This window comes from Myxine glutinosa, chromosome 12 (genome assembly GCF_964187855.1).
Source record: "Myxine glutinosa chromosome 12, kmMyxGlut1.1, whole genome shotgun sequence".
Lineage (NCBI taxonomy): Eukaryota > Metazoa > Chordata > Myxini > Myxiniformes > Myxinidae > Myxine > Myxine glutinosa.
In genome coordinates, this window is record NC_136272.1 from 10,922,419 (window position 1) to 10,945,016 (window position 22,598).

At 42.0% G+C, this 22,598-nt stretch overlaps 1 protein-coding gene across 1 annotated transcript in view; it reads right to left on the minus strand.

Annotated features, from left to right (window-relative positions):
- The window catches only part of LOC137438225 (rho GTPase-activating protein 7), a 163,695-nt gene that overhangs the window by 132,827 nt on the left and 8,270 nt on the right, over positions 1–22,598 (minus strand). The window lies entirely within an intron of this gene.

Sequence of the window (22,598 nt, forward strand, 5' to 3'; positions counted from 1 at the left end):
TCAGGTAGGGGTTAGGGAAAAGAACCAAGTCAATAACGAAATGATTGTAAAATTGCAAATATGCAGTGAACTTCATTGCAAAAACGTATTTGCTTTCATTTCCAGGATTGGGGATGAATAAGAGAAGATCTATGTAGTCGTATGAGTGGCGAGGGTGGGGGGAGGGGGGGGGGGATGGAGGCGTTGGGGGAAGAGAGGGAGGGCAGGGAAATGTTGACAACATAAACAGAAAAAGTAAATAAAAAATTAAACAATTGCTGCTTTCTTCAGTGCTAGAAGTACTTGATTAATTCGGAGTTTTGATTTATTACTTTCTTGCACAGCTGTTTGCACACGATATCTGTCCTTGTCATAATTATTTATACCTATCGTCCCTTCTTTGTCCGACCCCAAATGACCCCATTCCCAAACACTCCCTTTTTCCAGGTCATTGGGATTTCCCTCTTCTCCCTTTTTGTTTGTTCGTTGTCGGTTGGTTTGTTCCTTTTCCGTTTCATCTCCACTTCCACCTTCCTCACATTGCCGTGTTTCATGAAGGCGGGGGAGGGGGTAATGGAGATAAGATTCGCTTTTAAATTCGTTTTCTCCGCAACCGCTTGAGCGATTGACACAAAACCTTTAACATCGGAGCGCCTACCCATGGAGAATTTTTCAACAAAATTTTCATTACGATTGGATGAAAAATGCGACCAGCGTTCCAAAAAGTCTGTTTTCTGCAGGCGGGGGTTGCAGGGTGTTTCAAATATCACGAATAAACGGCCTTGACCTCACTTCGCTCGCCAACTCGGCATTTTAAAACTATTTCTGTAACATGGGACTTGCATGATGTTTTTAAGGTCAACTAGAACGACACTCTTCGACGTCATGAGGTCGACCGATATTTATGCCTCGGCCCACATTATTACATCATTATAATAAAATAAACCGCCTTTAGAGGCCATTTTCCCCCACAGAGCAGGGGTTGGCCTTTTTTGGGCACCTTGGTCCCCTTTTTGAAGCAGTGTTTTATGGCCGGATGCCCTTCCAGCCACCAACCCTGTTAGTCCCTCTTGCGACACGCAGGGAATTACCAGTGAACTGGTACTCAATTTGCCGACCTCGGAAGGATGACAGGCTTGAGTTACCCCCCCTGGTGTTAATTCAGCAATTGACCGGGATTCGAACCCAGGATCCTAGGATCCCAAGCCGGCACCCTAACCGCTAAGCCAACATACACACACCATTATAATACTTGTAGTAATTTTAACTGATACAACTACTTTGACTTGGATTTCTTGCTGATCTCCTTTGGTAATATTGCTCTTGTTGATTTCTGTTCAACTTAGGTGTGTTTGGTTTTTGAGGCATCTCAATTTTCCAGAAAGAAAAATAAAACATCAAACGTCACCCTAGCTAACTATAACCACAACCAACACCCCCCCCCCCCCCCGACTCCACTTTACCCCACAATCCCCCTTCAACCATCTCCCTAGCTAACAATAGCTAGCTAACAATAGTTACCCCCCCCCCCCCCTTTCACCATCCCTTCACAATTCCCCATCAGCCATCATCCTAGCTAACAATATCCATGACCAACCCACACTCCTCACTCCACTCCACCAACCCCTCACAATCCCCTATGAACCGTCACCCTAGCAAACAATACCCATAACAACCCCACTCCACCTTCCCCCCACAATCCCCCTTCAACCATCATCCCAGCTAACAATACCCATGACCACCTTACCTCTCCTCCCCATCCCCTCCCAATCCCCCATCAGCCATCAACCTAGCTAACAATAGCCATGTCCACCCCACACCCCTCACTCCACTCCACCACCCTTCACAATCCCCTATCAACCGTCACCCTAGCTAACAAACCCCACGACCACCCCACGACCACCCCACACGCTCCCCCACCCCCCTTTCATCATCCCCAATCAGTATCGGAATCCGAGCTCACAATGCGCCGTTTCTCTATGTACCGTCACCGGCAGGATCACGGTGAGTTCACAATGTGACGTCACTGGCAATCTCAAAAATCGACAGTCTAGGGTTTTTTTTGGCACTTTGTGATTGGCAAATAAAAACAAATTCCCTTCAAATTAGACCATGATTAATACTTGCCAATGGTATTTCAGTAAAAAACCACCTTTAGAGGCCATTTTTCCCCACAAGCAGGGGTTGGCCTTTTTCGGGAACTGTGGTTGTTGTTGTTTTTCGGTCCCCTTTTTGAAGCAATGTTTTACGGCTGGATGCCCTTCCTGACGCCAACCCTTTTTGCCGCCTTTAACGACAAGCAGGGAATTACCAGTGAACTGGTACTCAATTTGCCGACCTCAGAAGGAATGACAGGCTGAGTCAACCCCCCTGGCGTTAATTCAGCGATTGACCGGGATTACGAACCCAGGATCCTAGGGATTATCCTAAGCCGGCACCCTAGCCGCTAGCCCAACACCAGGGACTAAATTGCGTTTGGGTTCAGTAAAAAAAAAGTAAAAGTTCAGTAAAAAAAAAAAATTGCGTTTGGGTTCCCCTTTAAGGGTCTTTAGGTTATTTTCAGTCTTTTGGGTCTTCAGGGTCTTTTCAGTCTTTGGGGTATTTTCGGTTTTTTGGGGTCTTTTCATTCTTTGGGGTCTTTTCATTCTTTGGTGTTTTTGGGGACTTTAAGGATCTTTGAGGTATTTTGGGTCTTTTCAGTCTTTGGGATCTTTTTGGTGTTTTGGTCTTCGGAGTTTTTAAGGGTGTTTGGGGGAATTTGGGTCTTCAAGGATCTTTGGGTTATTTTGCATCTTTGGGGTATTTTGGGTCTTTGGGGTCAATTGGGTATTTTCGACCTTTTGGGTATTTAAGGGTCTTCGGGGTCTTTTTGTCTTTTCGGTATTTTGGGTCTTCAAGGATCTTTGGGTTATTTTGCGTCTTTGGTGTATTTTGGGTCTTCTGGGTCTTTTGCATCTTTAAGGGTCTTTAGAGCATATTGGGTCTTCGGGGTCCTTTGGGTTCTCTGGGTATTTGGGTATTTAAGGGTCTACGGGGTCTTTTGGGTCCTCTGTGTATTTGGGGTCTTCGGGTTCTTTAAGGGTATTCAGGTTCTCTTGGGTCTTCGGGGTTGTTAAGGGTCTTTGGAATATTTTCAATCTTTGGGGTCTTTTAGGTCTTCATGTATTTTGGGTTTTCAGGGTATTTTTGGTCTTCTGGGTCTTTTCAGTCTTTTCAGGATATTTTAGGTCTTTAGGGTATTTAAGGGTCTTTGGAGTATTTTGGGTCTTCAGGGTCTTCAGTGTCTTTCAGGTCTTCAGGGTATTTGGTTATCTTGGGTCTTTAAGGGTCTTTTGGATCTTCAGGGTTGTTAAGGGCCTTTGGAATATTTTCAGCCTTTGGGGTCTTTTAGGTGTTCGGTGTCTTTTGGGTCTTCTCGGTATTTTCAGTCTTTTTTGTCTTCAGGGTATTTTGGGTCTTTTGGGTCTTCTAGGTCTTTGGGGTATTTTGGGTCTTTAAGGATCTTTGGAGTATTTTGGGTCTTCAGGGTCTTTTGGGTCCTCTGGATCTTTTGGGTCTTTCAGATCTTCAGGGTCTTTTAGTTATCTTGGGTATTTAAGGGTCTTCAGGGTCTTTTGAATCTTTGGGGTTGTTGAGGGTCTTTGGAATATTTTCAGTCTTTGGGGTCCATTGGATCTTCGTGGTCTTCTTAGTCTTGGGGGTATTTTTGTTCATCTGGGTCCTTTGCGCTTTCGGGGTCTTTTGGGTTATTTAGGGTCCTTGGGTCTTTTGGGTCCTCTGGGTCTTCTAGGTCCTCGGGATGTTGAGGGAGGGGGGGGGTAGGTTGGGTTGGAGTTTTTTGGGTCCTCTGGGTACTTTATGGGTGGAGTCAGGTCAACTGTCCAACCAATGGGTGAAGAGCAGACATACAAACACTTGCTCCATTATAATATATAGATTATATATATAGATTGCTCCATGATATATAGATGATATATAGATTGCTCCATTATATATAGATTATATATAGGTTGCTCCATTATATATAGATTATATATAGATTGCTCCATTATATATAGATTGCTGCATTATATATAGAATATATATAGATTGCTCCATTATATATAGATTGCTCCATTATATATAAATTGCTCCATTATATATCGATTGCTCCATTATATATAGATTGCTCCATTATATATAGATTATATATAGATTGCTCCATTATATATAGATTGCTCCATTATATATAGATTATATATAGATTGCTCCATTATATATAGATTGCTCCATTATATATAGATTATATATAGATTGCTCCATTATATATAGATTGCTCCATTATATATAGATTATATATAGATTATATATAGATTGCTCCATTATATATAGATTGCTCCATTATATATAGATTGCTCCATTATATATAGATTATATATAGATTATATATAGATTGCTCCATTATATATAGATTGCTCCATTATATATAGATTGCTCCATTATATATAGATTATATATAGATTGCTCCATTATATATAGATTATATATAGATTGCTCCATTATATATAGATTGCTCCATTATATATAGATTGCTCCATTATACTGTATATAGATTGTTCCATTATATATAGATTATATATAGATTGCTCCATTATATATAGATTGCTCCATTATACTGTATATAGATTGTTCCATTATATATAGATTATATATAGATTGCTCCATTATATATAGATTGCTCCATAATATATAGATTGCTCCATTATATATAGATTATACCAAATTTGGTGAGAATCCCATCACTGGTTCACAAGTTATCGTTGTAACAGGATTTATACCTAACCTGACCTCTGACCTTTAACCTCGTGACCCCAAAATCGAATCAGTTAATCTTTACCTCATTATACATACCTGCACCAAGTTTGACTAAGATCCCTTCATATTATCAGCCATATCGCGGTAACGAAAACCTATTACAGACAGACAGACAGACGGACGGACAACCTGAAAGCATAATGGCTCCGGCGACTTTGTCGGTGGAGGCATAAAAATGCATCATTAGTCCTGCAAGTTACCGAAAGAATGATGGGAGTAGCTGTTCAAATTGGTCTGTGTTTCAGTGAGTTTGTGAGTCGGCCCACATATTTACTTTAATATAGATCGTTCCTTCTCTGTGATGTACATACCCCATCAAGGCTGGAATTTTAAAATGTTAACTTGTTCATGACGCAGCAGCACAGTTAACGCATAAACCCATCTACTAACATTAGCTGGCAGACATTAAAGATCCCATGACGTTTTTTTTCTGAAGAATAGGTGTTATCTCTCTCTCATCCTAAATAACCTCTTTAAACCTCTCTAATCCTAATAAGATTAAGAATACCTAATTAAGAATTATAATAATTAATTAAGAATATTATTTAAGAATAATAATATTTAATAATATTAATTATTAATATAATATTATTTAGAATTAATAAGATTAATAATTAATAATATAATTAATAATTACATTAATTAATAATTAATTAGTTAATTATAAATCAATATAATTAGATTAATTAATAAGATTTACAATTATAATTATTTATTTAGAAGAGTATTTAAGAATAATAATATTAATATTTAAGAATATTATTAAGAATTATAATAATAATTGATAATTAATTAAGAGTAGATTAATATCTTAATCCTAATAAGAGACGTTATCTCTCAAAACCTAAATAAAGTAGAGAGTTCATAGAACACCTTACCCCGCACTGTCTTGAGAAACAAGAACATGGGCGGGGTCTGCCAGCGGAAAATTTGATTGGTTGTGATGACGTAAAATGCTGCAATATTTTGGCCAAGCACTGCTAAACGGAAGTTTTGAAAGAGCCGATAAGACGATTTGTGTACTACAGTGTTCAAGTACAGTATATAATTAAGTTAAATAAAATAAAGATTTAAGGTATTAGAAAAAAAACACTGCGGAAGTTTACCGGCCTTGGTACAGTGGCTATTACGTCACTTTATTCAACAGGTTACATTTGTTATTCGTGCCTGTTGTTTGTGTCCTTTAGGTCATCTTTAAAAACAGCGTTTCCTGTTTGGAATGATTTTCAATTTTGCTTTGACCGCCAGACGGACAGACAGAGTAAAGTATTATCTCACTCCTCTTTGCGCATGCGCGATCGGGCCAAATGAAGAACCAAGGTACGTTAAACTACAGATTAGTTTTCTAATTAGTGTTCCGATTCATTTTCAAAATAGAAGAACAATTTCATTTACATGGAATATTATATCATAAACTGACATTTGTGGACAGACAGACAGGAATGACCCAATTGCTTAACTCCACTTTTCGCTTTGCATTCTGGGGTAAATGTAAACTTGTGCCTTAAGTAACTGTGGAGTTCATTCCTATCGCGTTCCAGTGGTGAACCTCCATCTAGTGGTGAACCTCCATCTAGTGGTGGACCTCCATCTAGTGGTGAACCTCCATCTAGTGGAGAACCTCCATCTCATGGTGAATCCCTATCCAGTGGGGAATCTCCATCTAGTGGTGAACCTCCATGTAGTGGTGAACCTCCATGTAGTGGTGAACCTCCATGTCGTGGGAGAACCTCCATCTAGTAGTGAATCTCCATCTAGTGGTGAACCTCCATCTAGTGGTGAACCTCCATCTAGTGGTGGACCTCCATCTAGTGGTGGACCTCCATCTAGTGGTGGACCTCCATCTTGTGGGTGAATCCCTATCTAGTGGTGAACCTCCATCTAGTGGTGAACCTCCATGTAGTGGAGAACCTCCATCTAGTGGTGAACCTCCATCTCGTAGTGAACCTCCATCGAGTGGTGAACCTCCATCTGGTGGTGGACCTCCATCCAGTGATGAACCTCCATCTAGTGGAGAACCTCCATCTAGTGGTGAACCTCCATCTCGTGGTAGACCTCCATCCAGTGGTGAACCTCCATCCAGTGGTGAACCTCGATCTAGTGGAGAACCTCCATCTAGTGGAGAACCTCCATCTAGTGGAGAACCTCCATCTCGTAGTGAACCTCCATCTAGTGGTGAACCTCCATCTAGTGGTGAACCTCCATCTAGTGGTGAACCTCCATCTAGTGATGAACCTCCATATAGTGGTGAACCTCCATATAGTGGTGAATGTCCATCTAGTGGTGCACCTCCATCTAGTGGTGAACCTCCATCGAGTGGTGAACCTCCTTGCACCCTCGTTTCGCGATAATATGAACGTTCAGCCATGATGCTTCAATGGAGCAAAACAGTCGGACCGGCCGGAAATGATACATCCAGTTGGATAAGCCAAACGTTTACACAAGAGGATGTTGGGAGGAAGAAAAAGTGATTCTTCGCCATTGGGAGATAAGGCCAAAAACTATACATTGCGGGATATCTCAAAACGTTGTGGACAGATTTGGACGAAACTTGTTGGAGAGGCTGTGTGTTTGACAAGGACGATTCGATTCGATTTTGGTGAAGATCTGAATATGGATTCGGATATGAGAATTATTTAATTTTTTAAGTGATTCTTCGCCATTGGGAGATTGGGCCAAAAACTATACATAGCAGGATATCTCAACAAGTTATGGATGGATTTGGACGAAACTTGTTGGAGAGGCTGTGTGTTTGACAAGGACGATTCGATTCGATTTTGGTGAAGATCCGGATCCAGCTAGTATAATTTTGAAGTGATTCTTCACCATTGAGTGATATGGCCAACCAGGCGGAGGTATGCTCTCTACTGAGTGCCCTTCTCGTTTTTAACTGTTTCCGTCGACACTCTATTTCATCGCGATATGAATCCATTCCAACTTCCTTTGTGCTTTTCGATCTTAAAGATGCTCATTAACGTATCACAAAAAACAGGTGGCGCGAAGTAACAAATACCTGCGTCATCTCTCAAACAAACGTATGGTTATTTTGTCCGCGCACACCTCTTCCTTTCACAATGACCGTTTGTGTTCCATCCGGAAAATGGATCTTTCTTCATCGGGATAGTGGGAGGCACACTGGGAATGGGAAGGCATCAGGGGGGCTCCGCGGCAGGAACACACACCGAGCACAGATTAGCGGTTAATGTATGTCCAGGGCAAAAAGTCAACCGCAAGCAATTTGTTAGGAGGTCATCTCAGGTCACCAGTGGTGTTGTTGCATTCCTGGTCGCTCCATCCATTGTAGAGGCCAAATATGCTTCAGTAACGATTGGAATCTACTCTTCGCTCGACCTGTTGAGTACTTACCTGCCCTGGCACAGACTTTTACCGCACAGTGCGGGCAGGAGAGGAAATAAAAAGCACAATAACCCAGAATATTTAAGTAGTCGGGTTGTGCCAGCTCTCAACCACCACCATTAGTACGGTACTTACTGTGTTATATGAAGGTGGTTAATTTTTATTTATAAATGATCGAGTAATGTATTTTGACTAATAATTGTTGAGGGAGTTTTATAGCATGGCGGTAATTACCCAGAACCATGCGTTTCCCTGCTTTCAATGTGCACCTGCTGAAAATCAAAGATGGCGGCCAATGAGGTAATAAGGAGGAAGGAGCAGTGAATAATTAGGAAACGTCTGCTAAACAAGACAGCGTCGAGGTGTTTTTTTTCAATGAATACATGAATTTCTGCTCAGTCTGGTGATCATTGCTCATAAGGGTTTGCACAATATTGAGGCCACGTCTTTCTGATAACCACAAGCCCTCCAATAAACGCCCTGGGCATCCCTCCTAAGGGGGGGGGGGGGGGGGGCGTTTATTAGAGGGAACCTCCTGTATGTGTGGTGGTTTTATATATTTTTTTAACATCTTCAGCAAATTTTCGTTTTTCTTCACACAATGAAGTCATTTATCAAATTCACATACCTAAGCATACCACATGGCATGAACTCAATGGAGTCATCACTATCGGACACCGTCTTATCATTCCCGCCATTTTCAACGCACGGAGGACACAACTCAGCTCAACGAGTGGGGGAGCATCTTGCGCACGACTCCCTTGCTTGGTTTTATGTACGACTAGCCGTGCCAACAACTGTCACTTCGCTGACAGATTTAAACAAAAGACAGCATGTTGTACTTCACTAATTAATTGCACGTCTATCTGTGAAAAATAAATTTTAAAATTATATATTTCCTCTGTGCTTCTTCTGGTTCCTTCTGATGACTCCAATGCCCTATTTGGTTTTCCATTATATATATATTTATGCACATGTATTTATATATACATATAATTTTTTTAATTTTGTTTTATACATGTATATATTTATGTATTTCTTTATATATATATATATATACACACACACACCATTACACACACACACCATTACACACACACATTACACACAAGCACACACACACACACACCATTACACACACACCATTACATACACACTCCATTACACACACACCATTACATATACACACCATTACACACACACACACACACACACACACACACACACACACACACACACACACACATTACACACACAAACACACACACACACACCAGTACACACACACACACACACCATTACACACACACACCATTACACAGACACCATTACACACACCCCATTAAACACACACACACATTACACACACACACAAACACACACACCATTACACACACACCATTACACACACACACACACACACACCATTACACACACACACACCATTACACACACACACACCATTACACACACACCATTACACACACACACACACACACACATTACACACACACACACACACACACACATTACACACACAAGCACACGCAAACACACACACACACACATTACACACACACACCAGTACACACACACACACACACACATTACACACACACACACACACATTACACACACACACAAAGACACACACCATTACACACACACCCCATTACACACACACACACACACCATTACACACACACACACACAAAACACACACACACACATTACACACACACACACACACACCCACACCATTACACATATTGTGTGTCTTGGACAATTGTGAGTATCTCATTTTGTTTGTGCAGTTTTCGGACGCTCCTCGTAGTTTCATCAAGTTAAAGCTTCATCGGTTGATACAAAACATGCTTGGATGCAAATTCCAGGTTTCCGTTACATCCATCAATGGAAAATCCGTCACCCATCTCACCAAAGTTGCTGCAAGCATTTTAAACGCAGTTTACTCACGCGTTGATTGCAAACACACGACCTTTGGTAAAGTTGAAAAAACAAAATGGACATTCTTGAAAGTGACAAGACGAGTTTGAGCCTGGACTCAATTAAGGTGCCCGAGCTGTGTGGGAACGTGCCTCCATGACGTCATTGCGCTGCACATCGCGTCGGGAAGAGTGACAGAGGAATGCAGAGGATGCCTCTGGGATTAACAAGCGGTCGTGCACGAAAAAACAACCAGCCCATCCCTCTTCACTTGCCCTGCGCATTGACGGACATGCTGGCCGCGGTTTCATGCTCCGCAAGCCTGTGGTTCGCTCCCATTCTGATACAAAAATCGGTTCCTATGGTTTCATTCCTCTAACAGATCGAATCATTCGCCAAAACAAGTGGCATGTTGGACAATTTGAAATTTTCAATTCAAATCCTGTGACAACAACACTCGGTCTGAATGTTAACGGACACAAACTTGCGAAAACAACACTCCAACCAGGGCTCTCTGTACCCCTTTGCCCTTTATTTTTGTTGCAAAATTCCAGCCTTATCGCTCGATAATGTTCGCCTTCACATAACAGACTCATTATCTGGTGAGATAGATCACCCAGCAGTCACCAGATGGTGCCATCACTGGAGTGTCGAAGAAACCTGCACATGTAAGATACTTGAACTTTGAGATACACATGTGTCCCTACTGGTATCGCATTTCAGACTCAAAGTATTGTTATGTTTTTGGGGTAGGGATGAAACACCTTAGTCGAGATAGAATCGTGTAGGTTTAGAATGGTCCGAGTGTCACAAAGAAGAAGAACCCACCTCAATGTAAATTAAGTTAGGCCGACTGTCCTGGTAAGATCGTATATGTGTCTCCATACGAGGGGTGGAGCTATGCTAATTAGGTAGGGCTTAAGGATAAACCCCAGTGTGTAATTGCCCTGTGATTTTTCCCTTTGTTGTTATTGCATCACAAAGGACCGCCACAATAACTACAACGATCGCACTGTAAATTGACTCATTTGCTCACAACTCCGCCAGGGCTAACCAACACCCAGCACATTTGCCGATCGGCACACAAGCCCCGCCTCACGACTAACGACAAACGACGCCATCCGAACATTCCTGAACGGAGATTAGACTCCGCCCCCTCGTAACAGGGAGGCCACGCCCCGGCCGTCGTGATTGAGTAGCGCTCGGTGATTGGACAGAGAGTGTGACTTGATCATGGAACATTCGAGAGTGAAGGGGAAAAGAGAAGCTGTCGCGCCATCTTGTTCTCTCTCTGTCCTGGCGCTGGTTGGAGGTAGTCGCATTTTCCTCCTTGTTCCGGCTTCTTCACAGGCGTGTGGTCTTTGGTTCGTGTGCGCTTTTGGGAAAGGGCTGGCGAGAAACAGCGGTTCGGGACAGTCGGAACAACAAGGCACAGGATCGACGTCGGCGGTGGACTGGGTCCGCGTCGTGTTTCCTCTGGACGTCGAAGATCGCCACTCTGCGCCATTTTTTGCGTTTCCCATGCGGTGGTTGGAGGCGATGAGCGACCGACAAGCCTTACCAGCCATTTGGGGGCGCAAAGCTGAGTGCCGGACGATTACCAAAGCATTGTTTGTTTTCTTTTTCTTTCGTTTTCTCCTTGTTTGTATACGAGTCTGAGTGGACGGTCCCTCATTTAGAAATTTCAGTTCTTACCTCACATTTATTTACTTACCTCACCTCAAGTTGTGGATGGATTTGGACTAAATTTGGTGGACAGGTTGGGTGTCTGACAAGGACAAATATATTCGATTTTGGTGAAGATCTGAATATGGATTCGGATATGAGAATTATTTAATTTTTTCAGGGATTCTTCACCATTGGGAGATAGGGCCAAAAACTATACATTGCGGGATATCTCAAAAAGTTATTAATGGCTTTGGACGAATTTTGGTGGACAGGTTGTGTGTGTGACAAGGAAGAATGGATTCGATTTTGGTGAAGATCTGAATATGGATTCGGATATGAGAATTATTTAATTTTTTAAGTTAAATCATCCATCCTATCATCCTATCATCCTATCATCCATCTAGAATATGACAGCCACCTAGAATCCTATTATCAATCTAATATACGATGGCTACCTTGGGTCTAACCATCGATCTCGAATACAATGGCCACCTAGAATCATATCATCCATCTGGAATACGATGGCCACCTATAATCGTATCATCCATCTAGAATACGATGGCCACCTATAATCGTATCATCCATCTAGAATACGATGGCCACCTATAATCGTATCATCCATCTAGAATATGATGGCCACCTAGAATCGTATCATCCATCTAGAATATGATGGCCACCTAGAATCATATCATCCATCTGGAATATGATGGCCACCTATAATCGTATCATCCATCTAGAATACGATGGCCACCTATAATCGTATCATCCATCTAGAATACGATGGCCACCTATAATCGTATCATCCATCTAGAATATGATGGCCACCTAGAATCGTATCATCCATCTAGAATATGATGGCCACCTAGAATCGTATCATCCATCTAGAGTACGATGGCCACCTAGAATCGTATCATTCATCTGGAATATGATGGCCACCTAGAATCGTACCATCCATCTAGAATACGATGGCCACCTAGAATCGTATCATCCATCTAGAATACAATGGCCACCTAGAATCGTACTATCCATCTAGAATACGATGGCCACCTATAATCGTATCATCCATCTGGAATATGATGGCCACCTAGAATCGTATCATCCATCTAGAATACGATGGCCACCTCGAAGCGTATCATCCATCTGGAATACAATGGCCACATAGAATCGTATAATCCATCTGGAATATGATGGCCACCTAGAATCGTATCATCCATCTAGAATACGATGGCCACCTAGAATCGTATCATCCATCTAGAATACAATGGCCACCTAGAATCGTACCATCCATCTAGAATACAATGGCCACCTAGAATCGTATCATTCATCTAGAATACAATGGCCACCTAGAATCGTATCATCCATCTAGAATACGTTGGCCACCTAGAATCGTATCATCCATCTCGAATATGATGGCCACCTAGAATCATATAATCCATCGAGAATACGATGGCCACCTACAATCGTATCATGCATCTAGAATATGATGGCCACCTACAATCGTTTCATCCATCTAGAATACAATGGCCACCTACAATCGTATCATCCATCTAGAATGATGGCCACCTAGAATCGTTTCATCCATCTTGAATACAATGGCCACCTAGAATCGTATCATCCATCTAGAATATGATGGCCACCTAGAATCGTATCATCCATCTAGAATATGATGGCCACCTAGAATCATATCATCCATCGAGAATACGATGGCCACGTAGAATCGTATCATCCATCTAGAATACGATGGCCACCTACAATCGTATCATCCATCTAGAATACAATGGCCACCTAGAATCGTATCATCCATCTAGAATATGATGGTCACCTACAATCGTATCATCCATCTAGAATACAATGGCCACCTACAATGGTATCATCCATCTAGAATATGATGGCCACCTAGAATCGTATCATCCATCTAGAATATGATGGCCACCTAGAATCGTTTCATCCATCTTGAATACAATGGCCACCTAGAATCGTATCATCCATCTAGAATATGATGGCCACCTACAATCGTATCATCCATCTAGAATACAATGGCCACCTAGAATCGTATCATCCATCTAGAATATGATGGTCACCTACAATCGTATCATCCATCTAGAATATGATGGCCACCTAGAATGGTATCATCCATCTAGAATATGATGGCCACCTACAATCGTATCATCCATCTAGAATATGATGGTCACCTATAATCGTATCATCCATCTAGAATATGATGGCCACCTACAATCGTATCATCCATCAAGAATATGATGGTCACCTATAATCGTATCATCCATCTAGAATATGATGGCCACCTATAATCGTATCATCCATCTAGAATATGATGGCCACCTATAATCGTATCATCCATCTAGAATATGATGGCCACCTATAATCGTATCATCCATCTAGAATATGATGGCCACCTATAATCGTATCATCCATCTAGAATATGATGGTCACCTACAATCGTATCATCCATCTAGAATATGATGGCCACATAGAATGGTATCATCCATCTAGAATATGATGGTCACCTATAATCGTATCATCCATCTAGAATATGATGGCCACCTACAATCGTATCATCCATCTAGAATATGATGGTCACCTATAATCGTATCATCCATCTAGAATATGATGGCCACCTATAATCGTATCATCCATCTGGAATATGATGGCCACCTAGAATCGTATCATCCATCTAGAATATGATGGTCACCTACAATCGTATCATCCATCTATAATATGATGGCCACCTAGAATCGTATCATCCATCTAGAATATGATGGCCACCTAGAATCGTATCATCCATCTAGAATACGATGGCCACCTATAATCGTATCATCCATCTAGAATACGATGGCCACCTATAATCGTATCATCCATCTAGAATACGATGGCCACCTATAATCGTATCATCCATCTAGAATACGATGGCCACCTATAATCGTATCATCCATCTAGAATACGTTGGCCACCTAGAATCGTATCATCCATCTCGAATATGATGGCCACCTAGAATCATATAATCCATCGAGAATACGATGGCCACCTACAATCGTATCATGCATCTAGAATATGATGGCCACCTACAATCGTTTCATCCATCTAGAATACAATGGCCACCTACAATCGTATCATCCATCTAGAATATGATGGCCACCTAGAATCGTATCATCCATCTAGAATGATGGCCACCTAGAATCGTTTCATCCATCTTGAATACAATGGCCACCTAGAATCGTATCATCCATCTAGAATATGATGGCCACCTAGAATCGTATCATCCATCTAGAATATGATGGCCACCTAGAATCATATCATCCATCGAGAATACGATGGCCACGTAGAATCGTATCATCCATCTAGAATACGATGGCCACCTACAATCGTATCATCCATCTAGAATACAATGGCCACCTAGAATCGTATCATCCATCTAGAATATGATGGTCACCTACAATCGTATCATCCATCTAGAATACAATGGCCACCTACAATGGTATCATCCATCTAGAATATGATGGCCACCGAGAATCGTATCATCCATCTAGAATATGATGGCCACCTAGAATCGTTTCATCCATCTTGAATACAATGGCCACCTAGAATCGTATCATCCATCTAGAATATGATGGCCACCTACAATCGTATCATCCATCTAGAATACAATGGCCACCTAGAATCGTATCATCCATCTAGAATATGATGGTCACCTACAATCGTATCATCCATCTAGAATATGATGGCCACCTAGAATGGTATCATCCATCTAGAATATGATGGCCACCTACAATCGTATCATCCATCTAGAATATGATGGTCACCTATAATCGTATCATCCATCTAGAATATGATGGCCACCTACAATCGTATCATCCATCAAGAATATGATGGTCACCTATAATCGTATCATCCATCTAGAATATGATGGCCACCTATAATCGTATCATCCATCTAGAATATGATGGCCACCTATAATCGTATCATCCATCTAGAATATGATGGCCACCTATAATCGTATCATCCATCTAGAATATGATGGCCACCTATAATCGTATCATCCATCTAGAATATGATGGTCACCTACAATCGTATCATCCATCTAGAATATGATGGCCACATAGAATGGTATCATCCATCTAGAATATGATGGTCACCTATAATCGTATCATCCATCTAGAATATGATGGCCACCTACAATCGTATCATCCATCTAGAATATGATGGTCACCTATAATCGTATCATCCATCTAGAATATGATGGCCACCTATAATCGTATCATCCATCTGGAATATGATGGCCACCTAGAATCGTATCATCCATCTAGAATATGATGGTCACCTACAATCGTATCATCCATCTATAATATGATGGCCACCTAGAATCGTATCATCCATCTAGAATATGATGGCCACCTAGAATCGTATCATCCATCTAGAATACGATGGCCACCTATAATCGTATCATCCATCTAGAATACGATGGCCACCTATAATCGTATCATCCATCTAGAATACGATGGCCACCTATAATCGTATCATCCATCTAGAATACGATGGCCACCTATAATCGTATCATCCATCTAGAATACGATGGCCACCTATAATCGTATCATCCATCTAGAATACGATGGCCACCTATAATCGTATCATCCATCTAGAATATGATGGCCACCTATAATCGTATCATCCATCTAGAATACGATGGCCACCTATAATCGTATCATCCATCGAGAATACGATGGCCACCTATAATCGTATCATCCATCTAGAATACGATGGCCACCTATAATCGTATCATCCATCGAGAATACGATGGCCACCTATAATCGTATCATCCATCTAGAATACGATGGCCACCTATAATCGTATCATCCATCTAGAATATGATGGCCACCTATAATCGTATCATCCATCTAGAATACGATGGCCACCTATAATCGTATCATCCATCTAGAATATGATGGCCACCTATAATCGTATCATCCATCTAGAATACGATGGCCACCTAGAATCGTATCATCCATCTAGAATATGATGGTCACCTAGAATGGTATCATCCATCTAGAATATGATGGCCACCTAGAATCGTATCATCCATCTAGAATATGATGGTCACCTAGAATGGTATCATCCATCTAGAATATGATGGTCACCTACAATCGTATCATCCATCTAGAATATGATGGCCACATAGAATGGTATCATCCATCTAGAATATGATGGTCACCTATAATCGTATCATCCATCTAGAATATGATGGCCACCTACAATCGTATCATCCATCTAGAATATGATGGTCACCTATAATCGTATCATCCATCTAGAATATGATGGCCACCTATAATCGTATCATCCATCTGGAATATGATGGCCACCTAGAATCGTATCATCCATCTAGAATATGATGGTCACCTACAATCGTATCATCCATCTATAATATGATGGCCACCTAGAATCGTATCATCCATCTAGAATATGATGGCCACCTAGAATCGTATCATCCATCTAGAATACGATGGCCACCTATAATCGTATCATCCATCTAGAATACGATGGCCACCTATAATCGTATCATCCATCTAGAATACGATGGCCACCTATAATCGTATCATCCATCTAGAATACGATGGCCACCTATAATCGTATCATCCATCTAGAATACGATGGCCACCTATAATCGTATCATCCATCTAGAATACGATGGCCACCTATAATCGTATCATCCATCTAGAATATGATGGCCACCTATAATCGTATCATCCATCTAGAATACGATGGCCACCTATAATCGTATCATCCATCTAGAATACGATGGCCACCTATAATCGTATCATCCATCTAGAATATGATGGCCACCTATAATCGTATCATCCATCTAGAATACGATGGCCACCTATAATCGTATCATCCATCTAGAATATGATGGCCACCTATAATCGTATCATCCATCTAGAATACGATGGCCACCTATAATCGTATCATCCATCTAGAATATGATGGCCACCTATAATCGTATCATCCATCTAGAATACGATGGCCACCTAGAATCGTATCATCCATCTAGAATATGATGGTCACCTAGAATGGTATCATCCATCTAGAATATGATGGCCACCTATAATCGTATCATCCATCTAGAATATGATGGCCACCTATAATCGTATCATCCATCTAGAATATGATGGCCACCTAGAATCGTATCATCCATCTAGAATATGATGGTCACCTAGAATGGTATCATCCATCTAGAATATGATGGCCACCTATAATCGTATCATCCATCTAGAATATGATGGCCACCTATAATCGTATCATCCATCTAGAATATGATGGCCACCTATAATCGTATCATCCATCTAGAATATGATGGCCACCTATAATCGTATCATCCCACCAGACTGTGCATTTTTCAGCAAAAATATTCGCACAAAATATCCTCCAGTTGGGAATTCTGGAATTGTTAGCCGTAATCCTTATCCAGTCAAAGGTTACCATCATTTGCCTAGTTTTTGTGGATGTTGGTTCTTTCCATCATGGCAACGGCTTTCCATCGCTCCGTCCGTCTCCCGCTCCAGTTTACTAAACGGTTTTTTGTGGCTCACCGTTTGGGTTGGGGAAGCAGTGGCCTCATTGAGCACAGAGGTATGTGCACAATGGAGAAGGAGCCAAGAGAAGCATGGAACCTCATCTGTGGACTCGTACTTGGCATCCCTCGCCATGCGGGGCTTTTTTTTTTGCCAAAACGTGGTAAATCCGTGCAAGTGACTCGTATCATGTACACGTGAAGCAACAGGCTGCGGCAAAATGAGATTAACTCGAGAATCGGAATCCGGATATGCTTCAAAGGGAAGGAATTACTTGGCGCATCTCAGTGGTGTTGATGCGATCGCCGAATCGGTTAAGCTGCTTCGCTGCAATAATCATTTTTTGTTTCGTTCAATTATTTTCTGCTTCAATGTATACAGTTTTCAATCATTATTTATTGTTTCAAACAAAAAAATTTTTTTTTTTTTTTTTATTATATTTTTTATAAAATTTTTATAAATTTTTTTAAATTTTTATAAATTTTTTATTTTTCATTTTTTCAAACCCTGGTGTTGGGCTAGCGGCTAGGGTGCCGGCTTAGGATCCTAGGATCCTGGGTTCGAATCCCAGTCGATCGCTGAATTAACGCCAGGGGGGTTGACTCAGCCTGTCATCCTTCCGAGGTCGGCTAATTGAGTACCAGTTCACTGGTAATTCCCTGTTTGTCGTTGAAGGCGGCAAAAAGGGTTGGCGTCAGGAAGGGCATCCGGCCATAAAACATTGCTTCAAAAAGGGGACCGAAAAACAACAACTACCACGGTCCCCGAAAAGGCCAACCCCCGCTTTGCGGGGAAAAATGGCCTCTAAACGGTGGTTTTTTTAATTTATTTATTGTACAAATAATAAACACTTTAGTTATATATTGCATATACTATTTGTGTTAATATATAAGCATTTTAATTTCAATGTATGAGTGAGTATGAGTGTATGATGTATGAGTGAGTATGAGTATGAGTATGAGTCAACAATGTATGAGTGAGTAAGAAAATATTGTATTCTTAGTAATTATGTAATCTGAATTATATCTGAAAAATAAATAAATAAATAAATAAATGAATAAATTCATGGTGGTGTTTCTTGGAGTATCCATCTTGGTGAGTATCTCGTTCTTAGAAATCCAGACCGCCATCGTAAATGCAAGAAGGGAAGGGGTGGATGATAGGGAAGATACAGGAGTGTGGGAATGGGTTTGGTGCGAGAATAGTGAAGTAATAGGTTATGAGCGACGAGTGGGAGGGGTACCTGGCTTCCCCGGTGTGTCACTGTTGGAACCCATCTGTGGATCGGTCCCATCGGCCGATGGGTCTGACCCATCTGTGGATGCACGAGAAATGACAATGCCGATGGGTCTGCGCCATCTGCAGATGTGTTGTTCACCTTGAAGGAATGTGTTGACAGAATGGTGCTCTTCAATCAGGTACACAGTCATTGGAATTACATGTGGAGCGACATTATCTTATTTTTATCTTATCGACAAACGGTTATGGACAAACCACATGTCACGGACTGCTTTATAAACATTTATGACATCAATTGCTTATTTTTAGGTTCAAATAAACATACTCATCCACCATTGATGCATACACATTCCTTCAAGGTGAACAACACATCCGCAGATGGCGCAGACCCATCGGCCGATGGGACCGATCCACAGATGGGCTCCAACATCACAATCCAGCTAGGCCATTTCGAAGAAATCAAAAAGAAATTTGTGGGGGCCTAAACATCCCCCATACCCACTTAGGAATGGGGTCGGGTATCATTTAATATTACCTTTCACATAGCTGCAATGAATGAGGCACCAGAGAGCGATTTAAAAATATTTTATCCAACTTTTTTCAAAATAAAAAAAGATTCTATATATATTTATTTTTGTTGTTGTAAAACACTCACATTGACTGATGAATCCCTCAAAGTTTGACGAAAATCCATTTGGCCATCTCGGAAAAAATTGCGACACAAATATCTCTTGTAGTTATCGACATAATGAAGAGGAATAACGAGGATAACAATTATACTATGTTGTGTGTGTATGCAATGTGTATATTGCTCCCATAGCAACCTTTTAGCGGTGGTTATTGTTTGTGACAAATGAGTTGCGAGTGTGCGGAGAAATTATCGTAAAACAAATAAAATATGGAACAAAAATATGTACGTGGGTCAAACAACATTATTTATGAATATCTCCCATTGTGAACTCATATCTGGCTTCATGCCCATAAGGCCAAAAGCATCACTCAATGTAATCCTTTATTCCTATATGTGTATTATTCCTATATACATATTCCTATATGTTTGGTGGTTGTTAATAGTGTGTGTTTGCGTGTGTTTCGATGTGTGTGTGTGTGTGTGTGTGTTGGGTGTGTTTGGATGTGTGTGTGTTTGGGTGTGTTTGGCTATGTTTGGGTGTGTTTGGGTGTGTGTGTTTGTGTGCATGTGTGTGTGTGTGTGTGTGTGTGTGTGTGTATGTGTATGTGTGTGTGCGTAAGTGTGTTTGTGTGCATGTGTGTGTGTGTGTGTGTGTGTGTGTGTGTGTGTTTGTGTGTGTGTGTGTGTGTGTGTGTGCGCACGCGTGTGTGTGCGTGCGTTTGTGTGTGTGCTTGTGTGTGTGTGTGCGTGCGTTTGTGTGTGTGCTTGTGTGTGTGTGTTTATGTGCATGTGTGTGCGTGTGTGTGTATGTGTATGTGTGTGTGCGTAAGTGTGTTTGTGTGCATGTGTGTGTGTGTGTGTGTGTGTGTGTGTGTGTTTGTGTGAATGTGTGTGTATGTATGTGTGTGTGTGTGTGAATGTGTGTGTATGTACGCGTGTTTGTGTGCATGTGTGCGTGTACATGTGTGTGTGTGTGTGTTGTTACGGGGTCCCCCCCCCCCCCCCTTTCCTCTGGTCTCGGTGGATCTCCGAACCCCGAGAGGGTCCCCGGCAGAAAGATGCGTTATCCCTGGTTGAAACCCAGCAAATAACGTCCCTCAATGGAACCAGCAAATGAAACAGCCGAACCAAGGATGCAACCACACCAAGTTATAAACAACCCATACTATATTTAAAATCACACACAAAGAGCCATACAGCAATGCGGCAATCACCCCTACTTTCAAATCTTACGATAATATCCTTGTCAAGCCCCTTAACCCCACTCACGGCACCTCCCCCAATGTCTCTGCTCCCCTCCAAGGCGAAGTCCCAGTGTCTCTGTGCGCTCCCGCGATCGGGGAGTCGAGGCCCGGTGGTCAATTGAGGCGTGGACGAGCGAGACGACCCCGAGGTCACGGGCTCATCTCCCAGCAGCACAGCGGTGGCGAGGAACCTCACAAAGCTGCGCTCCGATGTATATGTTGCGGTTCAACCCGCGAGCCTCCATATAATTCTCACGTGTCCCTTTCTGGCACAGCCGTTCCCGGCAATCCACCAGGGAATAATGCCCAGCCGACACGACGAAAGCCTGTTCTCTGCAGGGTGCTCGCGTGGCCAAAATGGCGGACGGCTTTCGCTCCAACCCGGGTTCTCAAGGCCTGGATCCTCCGGGACCTCACTGAGAATACCCGGCGACACAAACTCCCCGCACTCCGGCGATATTTCTTAACGACCGAACTTCCTTTCAAGGACGCAAGGTTCCCTCGCACTGTATGTCGAACGCTCGGCCCGGAGCTTCAACCACCACCTCTCTTTTCGATCTCCTCCCACCTCCTTTTCGATCTCCTCCCACCTCCTTTTCTTCGCTCCACCTCTTCCGGTCTCGGTCCGGATTTCCGGCCACATTTTACCAAGAGCGCTTTTAAATCTTTTACTCACAACAACCCTTTCCCTTAAGTCACAATGAGCATAATATCTAGAATACTTCGAACCAGCAACAATACTCATAACCACAATCATTAAGGCCGAGTCCGTAACACTTCCCCCCTTCAGGAAAGAAAGTTTGACCACAGCGAAAACTTTCTTTGCAGGCCAACTTGTCAACAAACCACCTATTGCCTCCTGATAGCACTTTTCCCCTGGGAGGCCGAGCTGAGTATTCCCTACATGGACGCCTTTAGGAACGTGAAGTTCACGGTTAGTCCATGCAGGAACGTTTACTACATGGACGCCTTTAGGAACGTGGCGTTCACGGTTAATCCATGTAGGAAAGTTCACTACCTGGACGCCTTTAGGAACGTGACGTTCACGGTTGATCCGTGTAGGAATTTTGGCTCGGCTGCTCCGCAGCATTCAGTGCTTCA